Consider the following 26,681-nt stretch of genomic DNA (forward strand, 5'->3'; position numbering starts at 1 on the left):
ATGTCGAATGAAATTGCACTCTTCAGTTTACTCCTCAACAGGGTTGTCAATAATATTTTGACGTGGGATTACGTCTAACCGGAATATATGGGTGGTGAAATGAAAATCTAAACACAGGTCATGCGGAAAAAAATGAAAGATTATGAATGCTTATAACTCGAACATTTCTTACTGGATCGGAAAGATGTTTACATCAATTGATAGGATTCTATGAGAATATATAGAATATAATATGTTTCCCTAACACGGTCTTCTAAACTCAGGAATCTGGGAAAATCGTGCAGACACTAGAGACGAATGAACTTTCAAGTTTAAAGCATCTATAGTATAAAAAATAGAAGTTGAAGTTGAAGTTGCTGATTCATGTAAGCCGGGGGTACTTCTGCACCTGCATGCACCCCGGAAAGTGTTTTTATAACACAGTTTACAAAATCGGGTACGAACACAACGCTTTGGCTCGGTTATTCAAGATTGGAAGAATTTGCCTTCATATTTTCTGCTCACTGAATTTCTACGCATACCATTTGATGATGAGGCAAAATGTTGATCGACGTCGTGCATGTCAACTAAGTGCTTGAAGTTCATCAAATCGAGCAAATTCACGGTTCGAGAAGACGTACACTTGAGAGATGAAAACTTCAGAAGGAAATGTAAAATGAAATAATCGTTTGATAATTCTTCCGTTCACATATTTTGTCCTAGGCATCATACCAAACGTAAAAGAACTGTAATTAAATTTACTTGTAACGAAGAACATAATCTATTACAATGCATGAATTGACCTTCAATTTTTTACTTACAATGCAAATATATTGAATTCAATTGAATTCGAAAATTGTTTCATTCAATCAAAAATTTAATCAATCAAATGATTGCTAAGCCAAGGTACTCCCACATCAACCTTGCGGTTATATCATAGATATTTTTTTTAAACTGGAAGAAATTTTATTTTAAGGAGCTCGGTTATGATTCATTCAAAAATATTTTTTCACCTAATCGAGTGCCTGAGAAATAGAATTTATATCGGAGCTTCGTGTAATATTTACATGTAATTCATAAAATAGCGGAATAACCCACTAATTAACCATTCGAACAGATCAAAATAATGCTTCCCACCACTCGAACATTACTGTGGAACAATATTTGAGGATCTTCTAGATCCTCTAGAACATACGGGTTTATTTGGATAAAACTTCAAAAATCTCATACTTATTGCTCGACAAATGTGATTACATGAGGTGCTTGGAGACACGGTTTCTGGTTAAAGATCACTATATCAAACCTAACCTCAATCTTCTGTTCTCTTCCTTCTAACTCGAATTTTGATATTTCTGTAGCGTTTCTTTTGACCATTTTCGTTGCTATCATTTTCGCACTAACGAAGAATGTGAAGTAAAAAAACTTGAAACTATTGAGAACCAGAGCAGAGGGTTCAAAGCCTTTAAGGAGAACGGTTGTAATAGCTATTATCCATGGCTATTACGTAGAGAATGATAAGTCTCCGTCATCGTAGTTCTACAAAGTAACAAACATATAAAGTGCGTTATGAATGAAATATCGCTGGGACGATTGATTCTAGAGGGGTTCTCTCGGATACCTTCTCAGGAACTGTGGGAAGCTCTTTCCACCGTAGCGGATATCGATTGAAAAAAATGCGATGAATAATAGAATATATAGCCGGTCCAATTAATTGTACAGGTTTTCTTCTTCAGATTACCTAAAGATAACCTTTGCCGCATGTTTCGACACGTGAGATTTACGGATTTTCATTTCGTCGAATGGTTGATTGATGTAAACGGATGAAAACGGATGCAAGATTACTTGAGTTTATTATTCATATCAATTAAAGTCAATGGAACGCGATGATCCTATGATTTTCTAAGATTTCTTGTTATGAACATTGTACCAGTCGTTGTTGAAATGGTAGATCAATTGGTCTGAACTTCAGCATGTTTTGGACGACCATATAATATTTACATAAACTCAAAGACAATATAGAACGTTGTTGCTTGGGTAGGCATCACACGCACTGCGCGCTAACCGTATTGAATTTGGAAGACAATATTCAAAAAAAAAACCTGGAAGATTTTAGGGTTTAACTGTTTGACTGGATTGAGCAAAAAAAAACTGGAAGAATCCAGTTATAACTGGAATATTGGCAACGCTGCTCCTCAATATGGCAGAGTGCGGAGCAGCGCACTTCATTGCTGGACACAGGTTCCCGCACACTCTAACCCTCAAGAGTAAGAGAGTGTAAGAAAGTGGACTCACTCGCATCAAAATTTTTCCCAACTAGCGCACACAGGCTCTTTATACATTCGCCAGTGAAAGGGAAAAGCGCATGGTCTTTTTTGGTGAGTCACGACTGTATCCTCAGTTTAGGCATGAAACTCGCGCGGTTGTATCATTTCAGTGAAAATGCCATCACTGCTTCTGCCAAAATTCGTCATTATAATATACAATTATTCTCAGACACAATTTTCGCTCTAGATTCTTCAATCACTTGCAAGTAACATGGCCCTCCGTTACATGGAATACATGTGTGATATAGAAAATATAATAAAATAAAGAAAGTTCAAATCGGACCATTCCTTCCTCGGGGTTTGCGCTTACCAACACATTTAGCCTTCCATATTTATTTATATAGATAGGAGATATAGGAGTGCGTTATTTCGCCTGGAAAATCCATTTCCACTTTAAAACAAAGATCAATTTCTTCAGCGCAACGATTTAATGGACAGAGTTTTCTGGAAATTTTCCGATTTTCCTCTCGCTATATTGTTCTATGGGCAGAGATAAACACAAAAAATAAAACCGCTCACCCTTCTATTTTTATTTATATAGACTATTTCTCACTCCTCGGCAACTGTCGAGTGGGTTTTTTCTGATTATAACAATAACAAAACTAAACATCTAAATAGGCAAGGCAAAGATACGATGACCACAATTTTGAATTCTAAACATTTGATCTTACAACGTAGGGCAGCTCTAAACATTCAAAAACTAATGCAGTCAACGTTCATCAAGAGTTTTTTTTTATCTGTATTATAATGATTTTCAACTCAATTTGGCTGGTTCGTCACTTTTACTTCCATTTTTGGAAGAATGTCGGGAGTGAGAATTGAACTCGTTACCTTTAGCGTGAGAGGCATGGATGTTACCAATACGCCAGATCGCCTCCACGTTCATTAAGAGTGTGTATAACAATAATCAAACAAATGAGTAATGTGAGGCTTAATTTTCGAATAATTTTTTGTATGCGATAAATATTTTGAATTGTACGGATTCGCTCGCATTTCCGGCGCTTCGATGCCTTGTTTCTAACGATCTCACTATGCGTCACACCTCCGAGGAGGAATTGATGCCTCATTTCAGTGTTAGTAATTCTTTTCCGGTTAAACGAAGTTGTATAATAATCACTTTATTCGAACGATGAAATATCTTAGACCTATATGCTAATCACTTATTGATTGCTCAGCCAACGATAGTCCTACATCCACCTTGCGTTTATACTACAGATGTAATCCATTTTTTATACTGATAAAACAGATTTCTTTCTGCGACGAATATTTTCGATGGTACAGATTTTTGGTTCAAATTTTTGGAAGAAAAAGTACATATGAAAATGTAACACACTGCAAATGACTTCTATAAGAAAAAAAAAGAATTGTCTGTTCAATTTTCAAAATCACTAATTAAAACCACACAATTATTCCTATTTGATCACCTGACGTGCAATTCTGAAAATATTTTTAACCAAAAACAGTGTTTTCGGACCGATTGAGTCAGCACGCAAAAATAAGTATTTGTTTTGATTTCGCGACAGACGGAAAGTAAACAAAGACGCGGATTGCGTTAAGGCATTCCAATATTCTGACTATGAATTTCATAAAATTGGGGAAAAGGTACTGTTTACCGAAAAAAATATCAAGTCAATCCATCATTCCTAGTCAAAGTTATGGCATCCGTTTCAACTTACCCCATGTTTCAACTTGCCTCGGTGTACTTTACTTTACTTTAGCAGAAATCCCGAGATTTGAACCTCTACCATCTGTGAACACAAACATCGATTTGTCTAAAATGTATTTGTTCACATTCATGATTCTAATAATAAAAGGTGTTTAGGTATAACAAATTGAAAATTTTCACTTCAATGTACTATCCAATGATCAAATGTATAAGACAATTCGGAGAACATCTTTCGAGGCAACTCAACTATCATCATCCAGCAGGCTTTTCTCTTTTTCTTTCTGGTCCATCAAAAAGTATACAGAGCGATAGAAAAGCCGATGTGACGAATTGCCCCCGATAAAAACTCTGTCATCCTATATTATATTGGAGCTCATCGAATTGAAACCACCTAATGGGAAATGAAACTCCAATCAAGGCGGATTTATCGCATATTCAATTTCATAAATCCCCAAACTTCATTGCATTATTCCATATGACAATAATTGCGACGTCGATTCTCTGATAGGTTTGTCCCGATCATAACAAATAGAATCGATTTCAGCACCCGCGTCCGACATATGGGATTCTGCATAATTGTGCATAATCGAGCAGTCTGCTCGTGTCACGAGGAGAAATTGATTCTTGATGGACGAAAAAAAATATACCCACTCAATACAATATCTGTGGGAAATTTTGCACACTTTGCCCATTGAGTGGGTTGGGTTGATGCATTCGCGCAAATAATCTCTTCATGAGGACGTTATCGCAAAACTGTTGCTATCGGTGGCCGCTGTCAGTTTACTTATCATCACTTTTGTTACCCTTTGTGTGTTTACTTATATTTCGCACCGATGATGTCGCATTTCGTATCAGTTTACAATATATCGATGAACTTTTATGAATATGCAGACAATATGAAGCTCTAGCTGATACATGTTACGCATTTACTAAAGGTGTGTCATGGATTCGATTCAATCTATTATTCTACTATCATATAAAAACATAATTGAATGGTACGTAGTCTGTAGTGAATCCCATTGAGAGCTACGCCATTCATGCTATTTGAGTAAATTTCAATTAGTTTAGTATTCTTACAATATTTCAAACTTCGTTTTAATTTCAAAATAGGAATTGTTACAAATGATTGCTAGATTTCAACATCATGATAACGCTCACATTGCCAAATTCTTTAGAACATTCTTGAAAACACTCAAATGAGACGTCCTATCCACCCGCCATTTTCCCCAGATATTATGTCGTCTGATTGTTATTTGCCACGTTTTATGAGACACGATTCGATGGATCAGAAGATCTGGCGCTCAAATGAGAACATCAAAAAAGGCTTGATTCAGGGATAGACCCAAAAGACAAAAACTTTCAACATTACGGTAACCGAGCGTTGTCAGAAAGATGAGTAGAAAGTTTAAATTTTTGACTGATTCATTTGTAAGGTTTTTTTTTCTCATAATAAAGCTGCATTTGCGAGAACATATAAAATGGAGAAGAATGAAAATTAACTGTCGTTTTGCCTGAATCTGCATGAATTGAATTGTTTCAATGACGTTTACATCAACCAACTGGCAATATGCATCATACAAATACTTCAAAGAAATATAGAATCATAATATTTTCATGCCTCAAATTGAATTCGTTTCGTACACCACAGAGAATCTGCAATAATGGAGTACCCCCTGCTCTGACCACTGCCCAGGGAAGCACCCTCTGGCCAACAACACCAGCCTCTGATGTAAACACTGCGAACCAATATATGACACCTAATAATACACTGTAAATCTTATAAATATTCGGTTGCGTTCGTTTCCTTCGATTTCGAATCCGTTTGACCGTTTAAAAGTTCTGTTTAAAATCTGCTTCAATTACTCTGCTACTCTCCTCTTTGATGAACACAGTTCCCATTAAAGAGAATCCGTGGATATACAAATGGAATATTTATAAAACATTGTTTATCTGTAGTCTAAACGTTGAATCTCTAGGTGTTTTTCGCGTGCGGTTATCTCGCCACTCGTTTTGGGGGATTTTAAAATAGTTTCATCCGATGGCAATGGCAATGAATTCATTACAACGGGAGGGGAAGCAAAACATTGTCGTCGTCAAATTACGATTTTCTCTACGCAATTCTTGAGTGACCCACCGTGATATCGGGCTAATGGGTTAATTTCGTTTGTATAAAGTTCATTTCATTGAGTTGTTTTTCACTCGCTTTTCCGAGTCGACAGAGACAATAATATTCGCGTATTTACATCGAAATTCTCTTCTTCAAGGTTTCCCATAAAGTCACAATTTAATCGAGGCAATACTGAACAATATTCGACATGACACTTGTTTATACTTCCGCAATTTTTTATTTCCTTTTCCATCTGAGTTATCATGCTAACTGGACCTGCTTTTCAACTGGGCGAACGTTAATTGGGCTATAGTCCAGTGGAGACGCAGCAATGTGTAGTAAATGACGTCATATTCAATGTAAAACGTCATTTGACGTTTGCTATTTGAGATGTTATAAAAATAGACATTATTTTCGAATGACAAAAATATTGATTGAATTAAAAATATTGGGTTGCCCGACACATAGATTACATTAATGCTGTCTGTCAATGTCTTATGTCAATGCTGTGATTTGTTTTCCTCTGAGGTTTGTTAGATGTCACTTTTAGTTTATTTTAGAAGCAAATTGGTTTTTTGTGGTGGTGTTGGTTTTTTGTTGTGAAATAGTTAGTTTGACGTCGGTTTCAGTATGGAGCCCAAAAACGAGCATTTTCGTCATATTATGTTTTTTTTTATTTTCATAATGCAAGAAACACAGTGCAATCTGCTAAAAAGTTACGTTAAAAGTTAGAAGGTTAGGAAACCTTACAAGAAAGACGGTTTCTAATTTCGTTCTGGAGATTTTTCGCTCGAAGATGACCAACGTTGAGATCGGCCAATGGAAGCTGATGATGAGCAAATCGAAACCATTATCGAATTGGATCGTCATTCATCTTCCGCCAGGACAACGCCAGATCACTCGCCAAAAATTAATGGAGCTTGGTTGGGAATTGATGTTACATCCACCAAGATAGCCCTGACCTTGCATCATCAGATTACTACCTGTTTCGATCTTTGCAGAACTACCGTTCTGAATCATATTTCGTATTACAAAGTGTCCGAGCGTGGAATTGTGATGTTGCCAGAAAGATTGCAAAAAATCATCGAACAAAATGGAAATTATATAATTGATTAAAGTTCATTTTATGTTTAAAAAAATTGTTTTTTATTTGTAATGAAAAAATCGGCAATTACTTTTCGGCCTATAATTTCCTCAAATTATATTTCAGAATTGTTGTCGCTCTAAATGCAAAATTTTTTTTTTTTTTTTGTTATCAGCGAACATATGTAACTTTATATATATATATGAATATTTCTGCAACTCATAGTGAGCAACTCCTTTCTGATCTCACGAAATGCAGAACAAAATCCAATAGCACAATAAATAGTTTCGTTTCACATTCACCCCTTGCACCTGGCTTCACTCAAGTTGTTTCTCGCCAATTATGATCATTCATACATAACAGGGTGATTTTTGCGTAGGACTATGTCTTTCAGTAAGGGTTCTGAATCAGAAAACAGGTTTCATGAAATAAAGTTAATTCTCAGATTTTCACGAAAAGTGGTAGTTTTGTTCCTTTTCGTAAAATTTTTCGCCCGTATATAAATTGTATGTATTATTTATTCATTTTTATTTTGGAATAGTCCGAAAATCCACTTTGTCCTCTTTTTTACAAAACTGTCTTTTTTCAAAACTTCATAACTTTCAAACTACCGATTACCGAACCGATTCAGATGATTAATATATCAAATAAAAGCCAATAAGCCAGTCTTTTCTGGAAAAATACTACACCTGCGAATAGAATGAATTTTGTTTTCGTAATTATTGATTGTATTTGTTTTTTTTTATGGTTTACATGTTCTCGGGACCAAGATCGCTATATTTTCTTATATTTTTTTTCTTGAAAGCAGAACATTTTTTACATAACATATCCAAAACTCCGAGATGTTTTATTTTATTTATTTATTTATTTATTTGGAGTAAGGGAAAAGCCCATTTAAGTGTGGCTCATGACTCATTTTTTCTTAAATGGGCATAAAACCTCCTCCTTTTAAACATCAACAGATTTAAATAATCCCAATGACACATACTGTACTTAAATTTAACATCAGATATCTCATTCTACTTAATGGTAAACCTAGACTATTTTTTTTTTATTTTCTTTTTTTAAGTTATGATTTTTCAATGTTAACAAGACAAAGGTCCCAAGACCATGTAAACTATAAAAACCAATTACAATCAATAATCACGAAAACGAAATTCATTTTTTTAGCCAGTGTAATATTTTTTCAAAGGTCATCGGCTTCAATTTGGTATATCGATCATATGAATCGGTCCTGTAATTCAAAACTTATGAATTTTGACCTAGAACCACGTCTCTGATTTCTATATAGGGGTGTCACTCTACGAAAAATTTAAAATAAAATTAAAAGATTTCGAATGCATATTACGCAGAATCATTATTAGGATACATGTTATGATATATACCATTAGACGACAAACTCACCCAGCCTTTTTTTCACCTGAGATATCTACAGTGGAAATGGTACAACAAGTCAGCAATTTAACGAACAAAAGAGGTATGTTTTGCGAGCGAATTCAAAGGTAAATAAAGTATTAGGCATTCTTTCTTTCAGCTTGGTTCCCGTGAATGTTGTATACGACACAATTCATTCTATAAAACAAATTAGACATCCAGTCAATGTGTAATATAAAAGTGATGTAGAGTGTGGAGTGTGATAATAAGATGGCTGATTCCATAGAAAATTCATTTTATGATATTGGTCCCATTGATAGTGCTGCATACATCAATGGTGTGGTTGATGCCGAGCCGAACCTCGATGCCACTGTGTTCGGCTGCGATTACGAAGTTTTGCGTTGCGATAGGAACGCTGATAATAGTCGTAAGGCGGAGGCGTTTTAGTAGCTGTGAACTCCAGACTTGAGACGAGGGCTGTAGAAAACCAAAAATGGTCTTGTCTAGAGCAGGTATGGACGGCGATCACACTTGGCGACCGCACTTTATATCTATGCGCATTGTACATCCCTCCTGACCGAACACGAGAACGTGAACTTATCGAGATCCATTGCCAGTCAGTTTTCTCCGTTCTGGAAGTCGCTAAAGCAACAGATGAAATCATCTTGATGGGTGATTATAATATCCCAGGAATCTCGTGGAAGAAATCACGCAACGGTTTCCTTTATCCGGATCTGGGTCACTCAGCCCTCCATTCCAACGCGTCTTTTATGCTAGATACTTATAGCTTAGCCACTCTCTCGCAAATTAATCACATCACTAACGAGAACGGCCGTAGCCTGGATCTTTGCTTTGTGAGTGCGCAGGACACAGCCCCGTTCTTATGCGAGGCTCCCGCTCCTCTAGTGAAACTTACCCCTCATCACCCACCCTTGCTGGTTGCCGTTGGCACAAAACTGTTACAGGATATCAATATTTCACCTGTAGTCGTTTCTAACGACTTTCGTAATGCTGACCATCGTAGTCAGCCAGTTGTTCTCTAGCTTAAATTGGGACGACATATTAGATAGTCGAGTCTGCAGCTGTAACATTCTCCAACGTCCTGGCATATGTCATCAATAAATATGTGCCAAAGAAGAAGTGCCTCCATACGTCCCGAAAACCATGGCAAACACGCGAACTTCGACGAATGAAATCCATAAAGAGAGCCGCATTAAGAAAGTTCACCAGATACCGCACACAAACTCTTCAATGCCAGTATGCGAGAATCAATTACGAATACAAACGTGTTGCGGAACAATCTTTCCTGAATTATCAGCGTAGAATACAGAGGAAACTCAAATCCCGCCCAAAACAATTTTGGAATTTTGTCAACGAGCAGCGCCATGAAGCTGGCCTGCCATCGTCTATGACGTTCAACGGAAATGCGGCCTCTACTCAGCAACCTATTCTCAAAAAAATTCGCCAGTGTTTTCACCGATGAAACATTAACCGACGACTATATATATATGATCTGACTGCAGCCTTCGATAGATTAAACCACTGTATAGCTGTCGCCAAACTGGACAGGCTTGGGATTAACGGCAACCTTCTACAATGGTTTCAACTGGCCGTCGACTAGCCGTCGTTATAGGTGATTGCCAATCCCTTTTTTTTGCTGCTACGTCTGGTATACCACAAGGTAGCCATCTGGGCCCCTTGATATTTCTGATATACTTTAATGACGTAAATCTGGTAATTGAAGGTCCACGGCTATCATATGCTGACGATTTAAAAATTTACCTTCAGGTCAGCTCGATTGAAGATTGTCGCTTCCTTCAACGACAGATGGATGCTTTTGCCGATTAGTGTATTCTTAACCGAATGGAGGTTAACCCCGCTAAATGTTCTGTCATCTAGTTTTCGCGCACGAGACAGACCATATTGCACAACTATGTCCTGTTCGGCACGGAAATTGAGCGTGTCAGCGAAGTCAAGGACCTGGGTGTCATTTTAGACGTGCAACTCTCTTTCAAACCGCACATCACACACATGGTGAATAAAGCATCCAGAACTCTGGGGTTCATCTTCAGGATTGCTAAAAATTTTACCGACATCTACTGTCTGAAGTCCCTCTACTGCTCCCTCACTCGCTCCATCTTAGAGTATGGTGCAGCTGTTTGGATTCCACACTACAACAACGGTGTCGAAAGGATCGAATCAGTTCAACGAAGGTTTATAAGATATGCTCTGCGTAGATTGCCGTGGACTGACCCCCTCCGATTACCGAGTTACCAGAGTCGATGTCAGCTGATCAGCTTGGAAACTTTGTCGGTTCGTAGAGACACAGCCAGGGCTTTGATGATAGCTGATACCTTACAAGGACGCATCGATTGTCCCGGTCTTCTGGAAAAAAATAATTTCAACGTTCGACCTCGGGCTCTCCGAAATAACTTGATGTTACGATTGCCCGCCCTACGTACAAACTACGGCATGTTCGGTGGATTAAGTGGTCTACAAAGACTTTTCAACAGGGTAGCCAGGCTGTTCGATTACCATTTATCCCGAACGCTTCTTCGTCGGAGATTTAGCTCTTTTTTTACAGAACGAACAGTCACGTGATTATTGTTTTTAGATGTATCTTTAATATGTGATGACTGTAATTTGATGTAATTAATTGTAATACGATGTCATTTGATTCATGTATAGATTTAAATGTAGATTTAGAATTTTATATATCCTTAAGCACATCATTGGGGCCCTTACAGCCCGTTGATGAATTGACAAATAAATAAAAAAATAAAATAAATAAAATCATATAATTATTTCAGCGACTCCGAGGTGATATTGTCATGACCCACAGTGTCAGTGTGTGTGATGTGAAATATAGTCCGCAAACGAACCGAAATTTTACCGAAAAAGCTACTATTTCCGATGACGTACAATAAAACTAATAATAAGAATAGGACAATGGTTCTTTCCTTTCCATTGCACAATACTATAGATATCCATGAAAAATATGATTTATGATTTCATGTGTACTTTGGCTCAAAATATCACGAAATCGTAAGTATTTTCAATATTTCTATGTTCCTCCCCTATAAACTTCATATTCAATGTAATCAATGACGACATATCCGGACCGAAGGTTGTGCAGGCTACTGATCATTCAATAAGAGCCAAAAACTGTGCAGCTCATGGCAACTATACACGAGCTGAAGATTGTGCCGGCCAGTGACCATTCTACCCTGGATTCCTCGAGTCAAAAGAGAGGCATCATGATCTAGAGGTGTGCGAAACGGTTCACTTTAATGAACCGTTCAGTGACCAACCGTTCACTTAAGTAACCTAGTTCTTTTGGGCAGTTTACTCACTCTTTCGTACAATGAAGGGATATGTCAAAGCAAGTATAAAAAGTGTGGGATATTATGTAGGATTGCTCATTCATAAAATAGCGTTCAAATAATTATTCGTCCGAATTTTGTTAGAAATAACTTTGCACAATAGAAAATCAAACTTTTGAAATTTTGATTTTGTTTGAGTCGTTATTCATTTTTATCAGCACAAACTAGCTTTATGCTGCTTTGTTCACGATGTATTGCAATAACTGCTATAGCAAAACTGTACCCGAACCGCGAACATCCATCTCAAAATTATCGAGCACAATATGATATAACATAAAACATATTTCATATCAGCAACGCGATTTTTTTTTATCTGTATTATAGTGATTTTCAACTCATTTGGCTGGTTCGTCACCTTTTACTTTCATTTTTGGAAGAATATCGGGAGTGAGAATTGAACTCGTGACCTTTAGCGTGAGAGGCATGGATGTTACCACTACGCCAGATCGCCTCCTCGGCAAGCAACGCGAATTTACCTGTTTAACAAGACTGTTTAAATCTTTCCGTTTTCAGCTGCATTTTCCAAGTGAACTAGATTTGCATGTCAACTTACTGAAATATTTATCCTGAACTCCAAAATATGAAATTAAAATTTTATTTGATTAATAATCAAACAATCCAATTGAAAACCATCGTATCTTGAAATGTTGCGTTTTTTATGAAAACGACAATACCGACATATTATTTTTGTTGTTTCATGGGGCTATCGTTTGTTTTCATTCGTTAATTTGAGGACTATTTATATGAAAAAAATATGAAATTAAAATTTTATTTGATTAATAATCAAACAATCCAATTGAAAACCATCGTATCTTGAAATGTTGCGTTTTTTATGAAAACGACAATACCGACATATTATTTTTGTTGTTTCATGGGGCTATCGTTTGTTTTCATTCGTTAATTTGAGGACTATTTACATTGCAGCACCATTCATTTATCACACGTTCGTTTTCTTCCCTCTTAGGGGAAGTGGGGGCATAGTGGTCACCCTAAGGATTATGCCCATTTTTTTGCGCCCACATACCGCTTCATTCCCCGTTTTTTGGAGAATATTGTAGTTCAACTCATTGATGTTCAAGATAGCAAGCGACTTTTACTAAAAAAATTTAAAATAGAACATTTTTCGTCAGTTGAAAAATCGAACTTTTTTTTTGACCATTGTTGAAATAATATAAATAAGCATGGCCTATTCACCTAGAGTTGTAATTTAAATTTTCTCATAATAAAAAACGTAGTAAGAAACACATACTGTTTCGCATAATGTGGCTTGGTTTAGTTGGGGTGGCATATTTTACCTGGGTCAAAACCACAAAAGGGACCCTTTTAAAAGCAGAATGTAATAAGGTATATCAGTAAACAGAAAATTGTAAGTCATTATCCACTACTTTGCCCCCAAACATCAAAGTAACATCTATGTGAGTTAATAGCTAAGATTGAACGAAATACCTGTTCACCTCTCCTAGAATATGTGAACAGTCGTCCAAACTAATGATTTGTCCAAGAAATTAGATTGAATAAACTAAATTTCACGAAAATTCCTTAGATAAGATGCGCACAGAACTACGGCCTAATGGCTATCGAGAGCGCGATTTCTGTTTTTATTTATATTTTGACATGCGATCGACCTACTGAAGTGCAGGGTGGCTCGAAATTCATAAAACTCTTAGAACATAAGATGACCATCAATACGGCATGATCAGTTCATGAATCGTTTGCCCATCTCTACCACGATCGATATGATGTACAGACTAGGAGGGCGTCGCTGATTAATTATCAGTTGCACCCCAATAGGAAGCATCCCACACCAGTGCCATAAATTATCAAAATTTATTCACGAATGGAGGAATTAGATTTTTCCCAGTATCGGGTGAATTCTCTTCTGTTAAAACTCAGCTCCATATCTGGCATAATGAGTATAACACAAGAGTCGAGACACGTGAACTTTGTCTGGTATATTGATCGAAAACAGCATGAACGAATTTCGAAAAGCCTGCATTCAGGCACTTTCGTTACTGTCATTAATTTCAGGTGATTATCACGAACGTTAAGTTGATCTTCACCACTTGCAGTGAATTTTTATTGAAAACGTGTTACCCATTTCACATATAAATGGTGGTGTATGTCATTTCCGGGCAATCGTGAGTAAATTCATAAAACGTAGCCAGAGTTATTTTATACATTCCATTGCCGAAGTCGCCAAAAACAAGAATTTTGTGTGATGAATTGCCATCCTTTACCATTAATCGATTTCACTCTCAATTGGTTACGCTGAATTTTATGCTTTGATTTTCCCTAACACGCAATGATCTTCATTTTCGACCTTACGAATACCATGACGAAAAAGAAGATATTCATGGCAAGCTGATGTTGATGTTCATTCCACTGGGGTTCATTGATAGTGTTGTTCCATATTTATCGACTCTCGCTTGAGCAGTAGGTTATCAATACAAGGAAGGCAGAAATTCGCCGAATATGAATGTCGTGAATGTGAATATTTTCAGCACTGTCCCACACATACAGAGCATTGGAGACTGCATCATCCCAAATAAGAGAATACAATGTAATACTAACCTCGAGCGAACCGCAAGTTATCGGTTACATATTACTAACATAGTTGTAAGGCGAAAATTATCATAATATTGAACTCCCGGCCCCGTCAGGCTAACGCCATATGAGCCTTAATAAAAACATATATTTTGAAAAAAAAATGCAACCCATATTGTAACAATTGATTTACTGATTTTTTTTGCATGCTATAATCATGATATATGTTTCTCCTTTCATTTCTCAGCTACTAATCAGTGATACAATACAAACTCATTTCGTGGAAGGTCACATCAATCAGCACATAAAATCCGTTTACACTGGAGTCACTTTTTACGCGGTTGATACGTGCCGCGTAAAAAAATCGCGTAAACTCCGAAATCGGCGCAAAACCCCGGTAAGTTTTGAAATATGCGTAAAAATAACCGCGTAAATTCGTAAAACCGAGTAAAAAGTGTACTTTTAATAATTACGAAATTAAATTTTTTTGCAAGTACGATATTTATAAAAAAAAAGACCATATTTTTTATGATTTGATATGTTGATCATCTAAAGCGGTTCAGTAGTTCAAAAGTTACAAAAATTTTAAATAAAATCACTTTAGTAAAAGCAGTGGAAAAACAATATCTTTCGAACTACTCTAAAATCGAAATGGTCAGTCTAACTAAAAAATTAAAAAAATCGGGTCTAATATTTTGCGATAATGAACAAAAGTACCATTTTGAACGAATATCTGAGAACCTATATAACTATAGGTACCTATTAACTATAGTTTACAAGTATACAAGTTAGTAATATATTATACATGTTATATATTACTAACTTGTATAAGCATTTTTCCTTAACCCTTTATAAGGACGTGGTAACTAAATTGCCACTTATGAAAACTATTTTTTCGCTGCTCTTGGAATATAATATCAATATTTTACTCAACCAAAAACTTTTAAAGCTATCTGGCAATACTCTTTTTTTTTTGGCTACTGAAAATGTACTTTATTGATTTGGGAGTCATTTTTATGTGACAAAATCACGATTTTAGAGCATCGGCTGTTTAAATTCGTTAGAAATGCAACAAGTTGATAAGTTTTTCACTGTAAACGTACTATTGAGGATCTATTTGCAGTTTTTTCAATAACATAAATTGTGTATTTGATAAAAATTCAAATTATTAATTTTTCTCCTTCAGTCTGTATAAAAAAAACAAACTAGAAAAATTGATGTTTTGATTTTTGATTTTTTGCATAACCAAAGGCGCCATAAAGGAGGAAATGGCAATGAAAGCTACACAGCTTCAATTTTGAAACATAGTATGATCAAAAAAGTGCATAGTAAAACCACACATTAAGAAAAATCACCCGTTACAATAATCAGTCAATGATTCATCCAATCCAGCGTCTTCAGATTTTGTTGAGCCATCACAAATCATCACTTTTGAATCGTTGAAATCATTCTCCGATATATTTTCAATATTGTCAGGTGAATCCAAATCATTTTGCAAGAAACTTCCCACAAATGATGTTTGTTTTATAAAAGCTCGACATTTTAAATGCAACTAAATTCCTCGATTTAAGAGGAGAGCGACCAACAATTCATCCCAATTCCATCGCAACCATACTTCAAATGTTTGTTGTGCACTTAAAAATGAAGACGATGTTTGTCATTTGTTTATACTGAACCTTTTTTGACTGACCCCAAACCTACCGCGAACGGTTGCTTTCGTATTATTATAAGCCAAGGTATCGCCCTATGTGGAAAACTGTGTAGAAACAATTCCTTTTCAATTTAATGTTTACCTCGTAAATACTGCCAGGATTTTTACTTCTCCTTCAGATAAGAACCGCAGTTATTTACGGTGTAACGAACACATTGCAGCGATTGTTTAAGCATCCATAAATTCAATGAAAATATATAGGCAATAATGTGTTCTGATATGCAATCATGTGTTTGAAAAAAATGTACTTTATTAGAATGACAGTATGGAACCGCATACCTAATTGAACCGTAGTTCTAGGCGGTCGCTTAGCCACGGAAGGCTCGAAAAAAAATCCGAATGTACCCGCTATCAGAGCTATCCTATTTGACCGGACGTAATACATAGCCTATAAAATATAACGCTTGAAAAAACAAACAAGCGGTCTCAATTAATTTTCTCCATGTTTCCCACCCACACTGCGTGAAAGGTGTTCTGTGCTCACTTAATTCGATTAACCAAAGAAAAGCGCTAATAATTGCTAGAAATATTTGGAGTTATGCTAGCCTGAAAAGCAATCATCTCGGTATTCCCTTTCCTCTTGAAGAAACTTTTCCGACTTCATAGAAAACCGTGGAATGGAAATGCAAATAACAGGTAAAACATTGACACCCCGAAATTAACCTGAAAAGCAATGCATAAACAAACAAGCAAGCTTCGAAGCAATCTTGAGTCTGAGTTATTTGAGCTATTTAATCAGAATAATCTATTATTAGGAAAAACACGCAAATAAAATATTGTATGTTGAAAAAATAACGCCCAAAAAAATTCAACGTAAATGAACTTATTTTAGGGATTTTTAATGCGAATACCCTGTCACATGGTCGTGAATCAACCTATGCATCGCTAATCGATGATTTTCAGCAACTACGTTCAATGCTTTGGTCATATTGTCAGCTCTACCCTGAAGCGAAAAAGTTGAACATTGTGAGGAACTTCGTGTCCGCCGAATATAGCCGATACAATATTCTCCCCCTTCTGGAAGAAGGCAAGAGCGTCAAACGGAAGCATGGCTCCGGCCATCCGTCGGTGCTGCGCGACTGTAGTGTGCAGCAGAAACTGAAGAGGCCATTCGCGACTTGAAATCACAGTCTAGAGGTCTTCGTACACAACGGTTGCGCATACGATTATCAAGCGAACGATAATGAGATTATTCCCAGGACCCTCCTGTGAATATGACGAAACTAAGGAATCATCCAACGCTCTTCGCTATACTCTTTCACTGACGAACACCAAAAGTGCTCCAGCTGGACCTGATGTCACCATCCCATCTCGTCTCTATTTTCACTATCAGCCTAGTAAATGTGATGGTGTAAATATAACTTCTGACTGCTTGTTTTGTAATGACCAAACTTACAAAACTGCTTCTCCTAAGTTTACGACCTTGACAATCTTGAAAGGGATCTAATGTTTATTAAATTTTGTCAAATGGTTTTTGGTGAGATTAGAATCAATGTTCACTGAAAAACGAATTTACAATTTTATTCTACGATCAAGTAGATCGGAAAGATCGACAAGAAAAGATCGATTTTCACGTTTTTTTTGAGTAGGGAAAATCGATCCGAAAAATCGGAAATCGAAAAGGAAAAGATCGATTTTATAAATATCGATCCAAGAACGCCCATTCCTATTCACTATCACTAATTTGACATCCTCGAAAGCTACCTCAATGTTGTCATTTTGTTTATAAAATTTGATAGGTGGTGCGATTAAAATCGATGTACACCGATAAAAAACTCTAAAGGCGCGTCCACATTATGCCGAATGATGCCGATCGGCCTGTACCAGGCGGCATATTCGGTTCGTTATGTAATGTGGACGCCCCATCGAATGCACGAAGCCGTCACGAACACACGAAACACATGGAACATGCCGTCAACGCGAATTTACTTCGTTCTGTTGTGGTTTGACTTTCTTCGGACCGACTTGTTTCGGGTTGGGTTCGGTATGATTCGAATCGGTTTTCCACACTTATTCGGTTTTACCAAGCGACTAAGGCTGATTGGCGTGATGTGGACGCGTCTTAAGATCGAAAAAAACGAAGGAAAAAGATCGATCTTGAAGATTTTTTCGGGTACAATTAATCGATCCAAAAAATCAGAAATCGAAATGGAAGAGATCGATCTTCTGAAAATCGATCCAAGATCGCCCAATCCTAAGGCACACACGACGATTGTTTATCGACCGTTACTTCAATTCGCTCTCAATTTTGCACTCTCAATGCTCCCGGAATCTCTTTTTGATTTTCCTTCTCCGCTGTATTCGTCACATTTCTGGAGAATCTTTTCGTTGTGCGACCGCTTACTCTTATAGTCAAACACAGTCGTTCGAGAATAGTCGGCCGATAGTTGACTAGTGTGCGCATTCTTGACCAACCCGACTGTTTGGTTGGCTCGGTGTGCACACTAGCAACCCAATCCGGCCGAAAAAACAACAAAGGTTCAACAAAGGTCGTTTGGTGGCCTGTACTTTGACCCATTCTTGAGAAACAACTGGTTTAATGATTCCGGATTCTATGAATCAAGCAGTATGAAGGGAAACATCATGGGAAAGGTTGGGTTCATCTTTTAGTTGAACTTCTCATCATTATTTATTTACTTCACCCAAACAACAACACAAAAAAGTAATATAAGCTATGTCCCTGAGTTCATTATTTTGTTTCGATATAACGTACAATTTTGAAAGATAAATGTACGTTATATCGAAATTTACCTGTATCGTTTCGTGATAACTATATCCAGCTTTCCACTATGGTTTTAATGGCTAAATTTATCGAACCCTCTCATTCTAATCCCTCAACTACGTTTGTTTTTTAAACCTAAGAAGCCTTCAGACACAAACACCTTGGTATACGTTTTTACGGATATTTATGTGGATTCTGTTTGTTCCTTTGTTTCGCTCTTCGCTCCACACAAGCTTTCCCGATACGAGATATACAACCAGAGTTGCCAAATCATCACTGCTGTACCACACATCTCCCTTGATTAATTGGCCTTTCTCAAGACCTGAAATCTGTAATTTAAGGTCTATAAAATAGTAAAACATTGAATCAATCAAATCACAGTCCCGGTTCAGCTAGCGGGTAGACAACATGTTTTCTTAATGCTGATACATGTTTTCTTAATGTATGATACACGATGGTTTGGCTCGATTCAAAAGAAGTGCAATTTTATTCAGTGGAAGTACCACGCCGATTACCATGCCTCTGGTGGAGAGAGCTTCTTTATTTTTGCATCATATGCACATAATGTTGTTGTTTCTATGCTTTACCAAAGATAGACTGAAGGGGTTAAGAAATGTGGAATAATTATGCTGGAGGATCAAAATATAACCGCATTTGATCAAGCGAAAAAGATCTCCTATCGCGGATCGGCATATGCGGCATATGGTCCGCTTGTGTGTTTTGCTCGCTAGAACAAGAATGATTTCAATCATTTTCAGCTATTTCAACAAAGCCATGCAAACCATCAGTCCTTTTCAGGGCTACCAAATTTTTCTACTAGAAAGCCATTTTGAAAATTTCTCTGCATTCTAAAATATTACCCGAAGTAGTAAAAGGGGAATTCAATTTTTGAACCTTTTTTGCCAGGGAAGAGCTTATAAGAATTTAAGAGTGTGTTCGGACTTATTGGTGACTCTTACTAATCGATCATTCAATTTTCGTTAATTTGGACATTGTTTACGGGTCGAAAGTGGCATCAAAGTATAGCGCATTTCAAGTCGGATGTGTTGAAGGTATTTTCCAACTGTGAGAGCTGTGTCCATCAGTGGAAAACTGAAGGTGAAAGTTTGTTCCATTGCGGTTCAGATTTTCTGTTTCTGTTCTGCGAATGGTACTGCATAGCATTATTTTGAATTATTTTGTTGGGAAATTATGCTTCTGAGAGCATTGGAGATATAGTTTTTCTAGGAGATACTAAAAAATAACATCAGTGTTCCAGTGTCGCTCTAGACAGCAATCAATCAACAGTACATGTTAATTTGCTTAAATTGGCTTTTTTTGTTTTGCAAATCGTTCGTGTTCCGACATTCATTCATCGGCCCATGTCAGTACTATCAAATATGTGTACTAAAGTGTACATTTATAAGTTTCAAAGATGTTTCTTCTCTCTAGCAATTATTGCATATTCCTACGTTAACAATGCGTTCTTGTTCTGGACATCACCCTTTTTCATATTAGGCTGTCAAAAAAGTCTTGCGGTATTTTTTTTTTGAATTTTCATTTGTTCATAAAATTAGTTACAATCATCTGTTTTATGTCAAATATGCGCCGTTTTGTTCTATGACTTGTTCCCAACGAGATGCCAACTTCATAATACCCCTGTTATAGAAGCTCGCTTCCTTATTGGCAAAAAACTCGGATAGCCAATTTTCACAGGCCTCTTTTGTGGCTAACACGATGCCACTTTCGCATCAAAGTATAGCGCATTTCAAGTCGGATGTGTTGAAGGTATTTTCCAACTGTGAGAGCTGTATCCATCAGTGGAAAACTGAAGGTGAAAGTTTGTTCCATTGCGGTTCAGATTTTCTGTTTCTGTTCTGCGAATGGTACTGCATAGCATTATTTTGAATTATTTTGTTGGGAAATTATGCTTCTGAGAGCATTGGAGATATAGTTTTTCTAGGAGATACTAAAAAATAACATCAGTGTTCCAGTGTCGCTCTAGACAGCAATCAATCAACAGTACATGTTAATTTGCTTAAATTGGCTTTTTTTGTTTGGCAAATCGTTCGTGTTACGACATTCATTCATCGGCCCATGTCAGTACTATCAAATATGTGTACTAAAGTGTACATTTATAAGTTTCAAAGATGTTTCTTCTCTCTAGCAATTATTGCATATTCCTACGTTAACAATGCGTTCTTGTTATGGACATCACCCTTTTTCATATTAGGCTGTCAAAAAAGTCCTGCGGTATTTTTTTTTGAATTTTCATTTGTTCATAAAATTAGTTACAATCATCTGTTTTATGTCAAATATGCGCCGTTTTGTTCTATGACTTGTTCCCAACGAGATGCCAACTTCATAATACCCCTGTTATAGAAGCTCGCTTCCTTATTGGCAAAAAACTCGGATAGCCAATTTTCACAGACCTCTTTTGTGGCTAACTTCTGACTACCTAGCTCGTTTGCCATGGACAAAAACAGGTGGTAGTCACTTGGTGCAAGGTCCGGACTATACGGCGGATGCAAAAGAACCTCCCATCCGAGCTCCCGGAGCTTCTGGTGCGTCACCAAAGAAGTGTGTGGCCTGGTGTTGTCCTGATGGAAGACAATGCGGCCTCGGTTTATCAAAGATTGCCTCTTCTTCATGAGTGCTACCTTCAAGCGGTCCAGTTGTTGGCAGTACAGGTCCGAATTGAGCGTTTGGCCATAGGGAAGCAGCTCATAATAGATTATTCCTTGACCATCCCACCAAACACACAGCAGAACCTTCCTGGCCGTTAATGAGGGCTTGGCCACTGTCTGAGCCGCCTCAGCGGGCTTCTACCACGACCGTTTACGCTTCACGTTGTCGTAAGTGACCCACTTTTCATCTCCAGTCACCATCCGCTTCAGAAACGGGTCGATTTTGTTGCGATTCAGCAGCGATTCACATGCGTCGATACGGTCAAAGATGTTTTTTTGCGTCAACGTGTGTGGCACCCATACATCGAGCTTCTTTGTGAATCCAAGCTTCTTCAAATGGTTAATAACGGTTTGATGACTTATCCCCAGCTTTTGGCCGATGCTACGGCTGCTACTATGCCGGTCTTTCTCGGCTAATTCAGCGATTTTGTCGCAATTTTCGACGATGGGCCTTCCGGAGCGTGGCGCATCTTCGACGACCTCTACACCAGAACGAAAACGTTGAAACCATCGTTGTGTGGTGGAAATGGAAACTGCATCGGGTCCATAAACTGCACAAATTTTATTGGCAGCTTGAAATGCATTTTTGCCTTTGTCATAGTAGTACTGTAAAATATGTCGGATTTTCTCTTTATTTTGCTCCATATTTGCGACACTATAACTCACGAACGACTTAACCAAACAAAACACTGTCAAGGACTATATTATAGCGCGCAACAAGCTATAGTATGACTCGATACAATGAATACAACTAGAACTACGCGCTTACAACGACACCTCGCGGAAATACCGCAGGACTTTTTTGACAGCCTAATATTTTTCGGAATAACCCTATTCCGTTTGGGATACATCTTCCTTCGTCCATTTGAAAAAATCATCCGAAAATTTTAATTATTTTTTAATTGGCTTTAATAGATTTAACAAGTATCTCCTCAGGTGCATAAAAAAGACAATCTATACGTAGATACAAAAAAAGGGATTATAGCAAAGGGATCGACATGTTATAAATCGCAGGAATGCGCGCAACGTTAAATACTTCTGTAGACATTCCGATTAATCGTTTAACTGTACCTAGTTTTGATCGATAACGAAGCGTGGAAGCACAGGAAGTTGAACTCTCCAACTTCTAACAAGTAAAGAAATAGAAACATTGTTTCGAACGATGTTCGGTCCGACTGTTTATTTAACAAGCACAGATAAAAGCTAATTCATTGGAATGTATTCAACCTTTCTCGCATACACGAAATGTAGGCGTTTCGGTGAATATGGAGGACTCTATCCGTAGATATCTTTGAAATTACTACGAGTAAGAACAGCGGAATGCTCCATTTCTGGCCCGACTGCTTCTGATTGATTCCAATATAAACAAACAGCCAGAAACCCATCGCCGAGAAAATTGTGCGAAAACAAGCGTTTTTGTGCGTGTGTAAAAAAATGTGGATGGAAACTTTTCCTCGATTTGTCTACCTAAACGCAAACTATGTATATAGACTGATTCTGTGATATCACCTCATATCGATTGAATTGGTTGTACGGTTAAGTGTAAAGATAAACATTGAATTTCTGATGATTCAAATTAAAGTTATTCAAAATTGGCATTCGAAAACTAATTGTGCGATTTCTAATTCGATTCTAAATTGTTTTTTGGAGCACTTAGTTCGAATCATTAACTAAAATTTAGCATGAAGTAAACGTAAAAACACACAAAACACTTGTTTGATTATAAAGATGTCAATTTTTGTTTCTGATGTGACAGTTCCCTCCAAGCTCGCTTGAGACTTTGATAAGATCGTAATCATTTAATCACCATTATCACAAATCAGTTAATCTTCATATACTCACCACCTGACCTTGATATGTGCTATTTCACGTACCACTTTTTTCACGTATCTTTCATTTGGATTCACATTTCAACTCGTTCTGACAACAGGTATCACACATTTTCAAAGGTCTCACACATTATATTGCTCTGGAATATTTTGGACAAAACCTATCGAAGGACATTTTCTTCTGTTGCCGTTCTTACTGTCACAAATTTATCAGCTTCCTGTAATATCAATTGATTCTTCCTTCTATCTGTCGATAAATTTTCCGTTGATATGTACTAACAACGATCTTAAATCGCACTTATCTCACACCTTTCATCTGACAGAACACAGTAAAACAAACGCGTACTCAAAGGCCAAAACAAACTGTGGTATGCAACCTTCAATCCAAAACAAGCACTGAATCCGTTTCGAATTTGATCCCACGGAGAAGCATGGTCGGCATCACAGCATAATCAATCTTACGTTGGCGCGAACTCTCGAGAGCAGAAAGATTAGAAACAAAAAAAAACCTGGTATTATTATGCACAAGATTTACACGCAGCAGCCGCGAATAGCATTGCTAAGAATAAACAGAAAAAAAACACGGTATCAACCGGCATTTCGCATCGAAACACACCGTGCGAACCGTAACTCCTAGACGCCACCGTAGTAGAAACCGTACTGAATGAAGTTGATTCACAGACTCGTCTAAAACCACCGCTTAACGACGAGGACGAGGACGAGAGACGGCGATGGCAACGAGGATGAACGATGCTGCACGACGCTCGTGAAGTTAGTTGGTGCGATGTGATTGCGAGGCCTGGTATCACACACCTCTTCTTGTTCACACATACCGGCACAGCGACCACTATCTTCTAGGCGCGGATAAAGATGCTTCCGAAGTGTGTGGATTCGCGCCAATGCGATTCCTGGCACAATCTTTGCGACCATCATTTTACGATTCAGTGCGCATTGCATGTTTCTCGTTAGCACGAACGTGAAAGTGACAACCCGTTACAAGTTGTTGGAAAGTATAACATTGAGTTCTTGCGGCTTTAATGGACGAAATAGGGATGCGCAGGATGTGAAACGGAGGCTTACTGTTATATAAAAATGGACCATTGACAACAGAGTATTTGCTCTGTTCGTACAACTTACGCCCAGATTGCTGTGTGTATTCGGATTATTAAAAAGATTACTTTAATTCATTTTTATATTTGATAAATTTTAATTTGATAAGTTTGTACTAACTTGTATTTTTTACTTATCATGTAAAAAATACAAACTTAGACACAGTAATTTTACTTTACATCTTCATTAAAAATTCAGATATACGAGGTCTGTTTAAAAAGTATGGCGACGTTCGAATTTACGCGGGTTACGTATATTCGATTCTAGATTTTTTTTGGTGGCATTATGTTGGTACTCATGTCTCTCACTTATGCTGACAAGTACGGTTATTTTGAATATTCAGTTAATTTTTGACAACTGCTTTTTTTACACGTGTTTTGGTTCACCTTCAATTTTTGCCTATTGCAAAATTGGATCAAAGAATCTGTTTCAAACTTTGTGTGGAAAATTAAGTTCGCGAACACATTCCGAATGTTGTTTGTGACATCGGTGGAAGGTCGCAACCTCCGTGTCGTCCTTGACGATTAACGAGAGGAGCGTGACGAGTAACTCTTGACAACAGGCCTACGTAGGCCTCCTTTACGGTGAGCCGTACCAGCACGGGGTTCATGAGGGCGAGGCAAGCACACTCTTATCGCTGGTCCTTGATATTTAGCTGGACCCCTCTGCGACCAGTGACCAGGGCAATTTCATCCGGTTTCACCTCTCAATAAATCGGTTAAACAAACGTGGTATGATCACAACGAAATCTTTTATAAAAACTTGATCACTTCGATCGATGTGAACGCTTCCGCGGTCGAAACCCAAGAGAGCGACCATTCCTTTCCAGTTCATATCTCCAACCTCCTTCCTTCCTTCTTCCCGAATTCTTCCATTCCAATCATTCCACTTTTCTACCATTCCAACGGAGGCGGAGATTCAAATTTTATAGGGTTTTCCCATTGGATTGGATCCCTACATTTTGTTACCACCAAACACTGCCTTTCACCTTTAAACGCCTCTCCCGTAATCCAAATAATGAAATTTAGTTTATTATCGATATTCCAAAATTGTAACATTTATGGTTACAAACTGAACATTCAAAATAGCCGCACTTGTCAGCATAAGTGAGAGACATGAGTACCAACATAATGCCACAAAAAAAATCTAGAATCTAATCTACGTAAATTCGAAAGTCGCGATACTTTTTGAACAGACCTCGTTAGTACCTTGTTTCACGTAACCCCCTCTTTTTGCGGTTTCCGACTTTTGAACTTTAATGTTGTATTTTAAGTTCCGTTTCATAACATAAAAATAAACTTTGTTCTATGATTTGTCAACAAAAGATGAACGTGGATTCCTGTATATTCAGTTTTTCAAAAAAACTCGCAAAAACTTTGAAAAAATCTGCATGCATTTTGTGACGTCACAACACACTCTGTGCGAAAACACAGTTTCTACAAAGCGTTGTCACGCTACACAATCAATAAGTTGTATTAAAACAGAATTTTTAGAAATATTTTTGACCTGTATAGAAAATGAGTTCAATGTTCTTTTAGATTGCGAAACAAGGCAATTTCAATTACTCATATTATGTTCATCAGAAGAAGCTATGTAAATTGAATCTATCTTTTACCTGTAGTACACGGCATGTCGTTATTTGGGAAAAGTTGGGGTGGTCCTAATCCGACCCCCGGTTTATACTTCGTGCTTGTTTACACGTTCACTCTGGCGCTTGCCATCGATGGCTCCCACAAGCCTGGTTTATCGAGTGGCGCTCACTACCGGGGGGGAAGCATCTGATTTTGCTATCAGATACTTTTGATAAACTCTTTGTATGCATCCGTGTGCAAGGGCGTTTATGTTTGCGTGTTGAAGATGACTTGGACTTTGACTTTGACGTTGACTTTGATCGTTGACCGTTGATGTACAGATTTTTTTTCGCTATTTTTGGTACAGATTCTGTACGGTACAGAGTACAGATTTTCGTCAAAAAGTACAGATTGGTACAGATTTTTTCCGCATGAAAGTTTCTTGCATTTGAACAGAGTGATGATAGGGGTTCCGAATTCCGTAATGCGCTTGATAAAAATCGATTGCCCAGATCTAGTAGTCGTCAAATGTACCGTTCTGAATCATATTTGGGACAGCTTCATATTTCGAACACTCTTTAATAATAATCTGAAATGCTTAATATAACTAC

General features: G+C 37.4%; 1 protein-coding gene across 3 annotated transcripts in view; it reads right to left on the minus strand.

Moving 5' to 3' along the window:
• Positions 1-24,045, minus strand: part of LOC129775632 (atrial natriuretic peptide receptor 1) — a 270,699-nt gene extending 246,654 nt beyond the window's left edge. For 2 of the 3 annotated variants that reach the window (XM_055780594.1, XM_055780596.1), the window contains exon 1: positions 23,403-24,045. The gene's annotated coding sequence lies outside the window, so the exon portion shown is untranslated. The remainder of the gene's footprint in view (positions 1-23,402) is intronic. The other variant, XM_055780595.1, reaches the window with a different exon arrangement.
• Between the last annotated feature and the right edge of the window lie 2,636 nt (positions 24,046-26,681).

Source organism: Toxorhynchites rutilus, chromosome 3 (genome assembly GCF_029784135.1).
Source record: "Toxorhynchites rutilus septentrionalis strain SRP chromosome 3, ASM2978413v1, whole genome shotgun sequence".
NCBI lineage: Eukaryota > Metazoa > Arthropoda > Insecta > Diptera > Culicidae > Toxorhynchites > Toxorhynchites rutilus.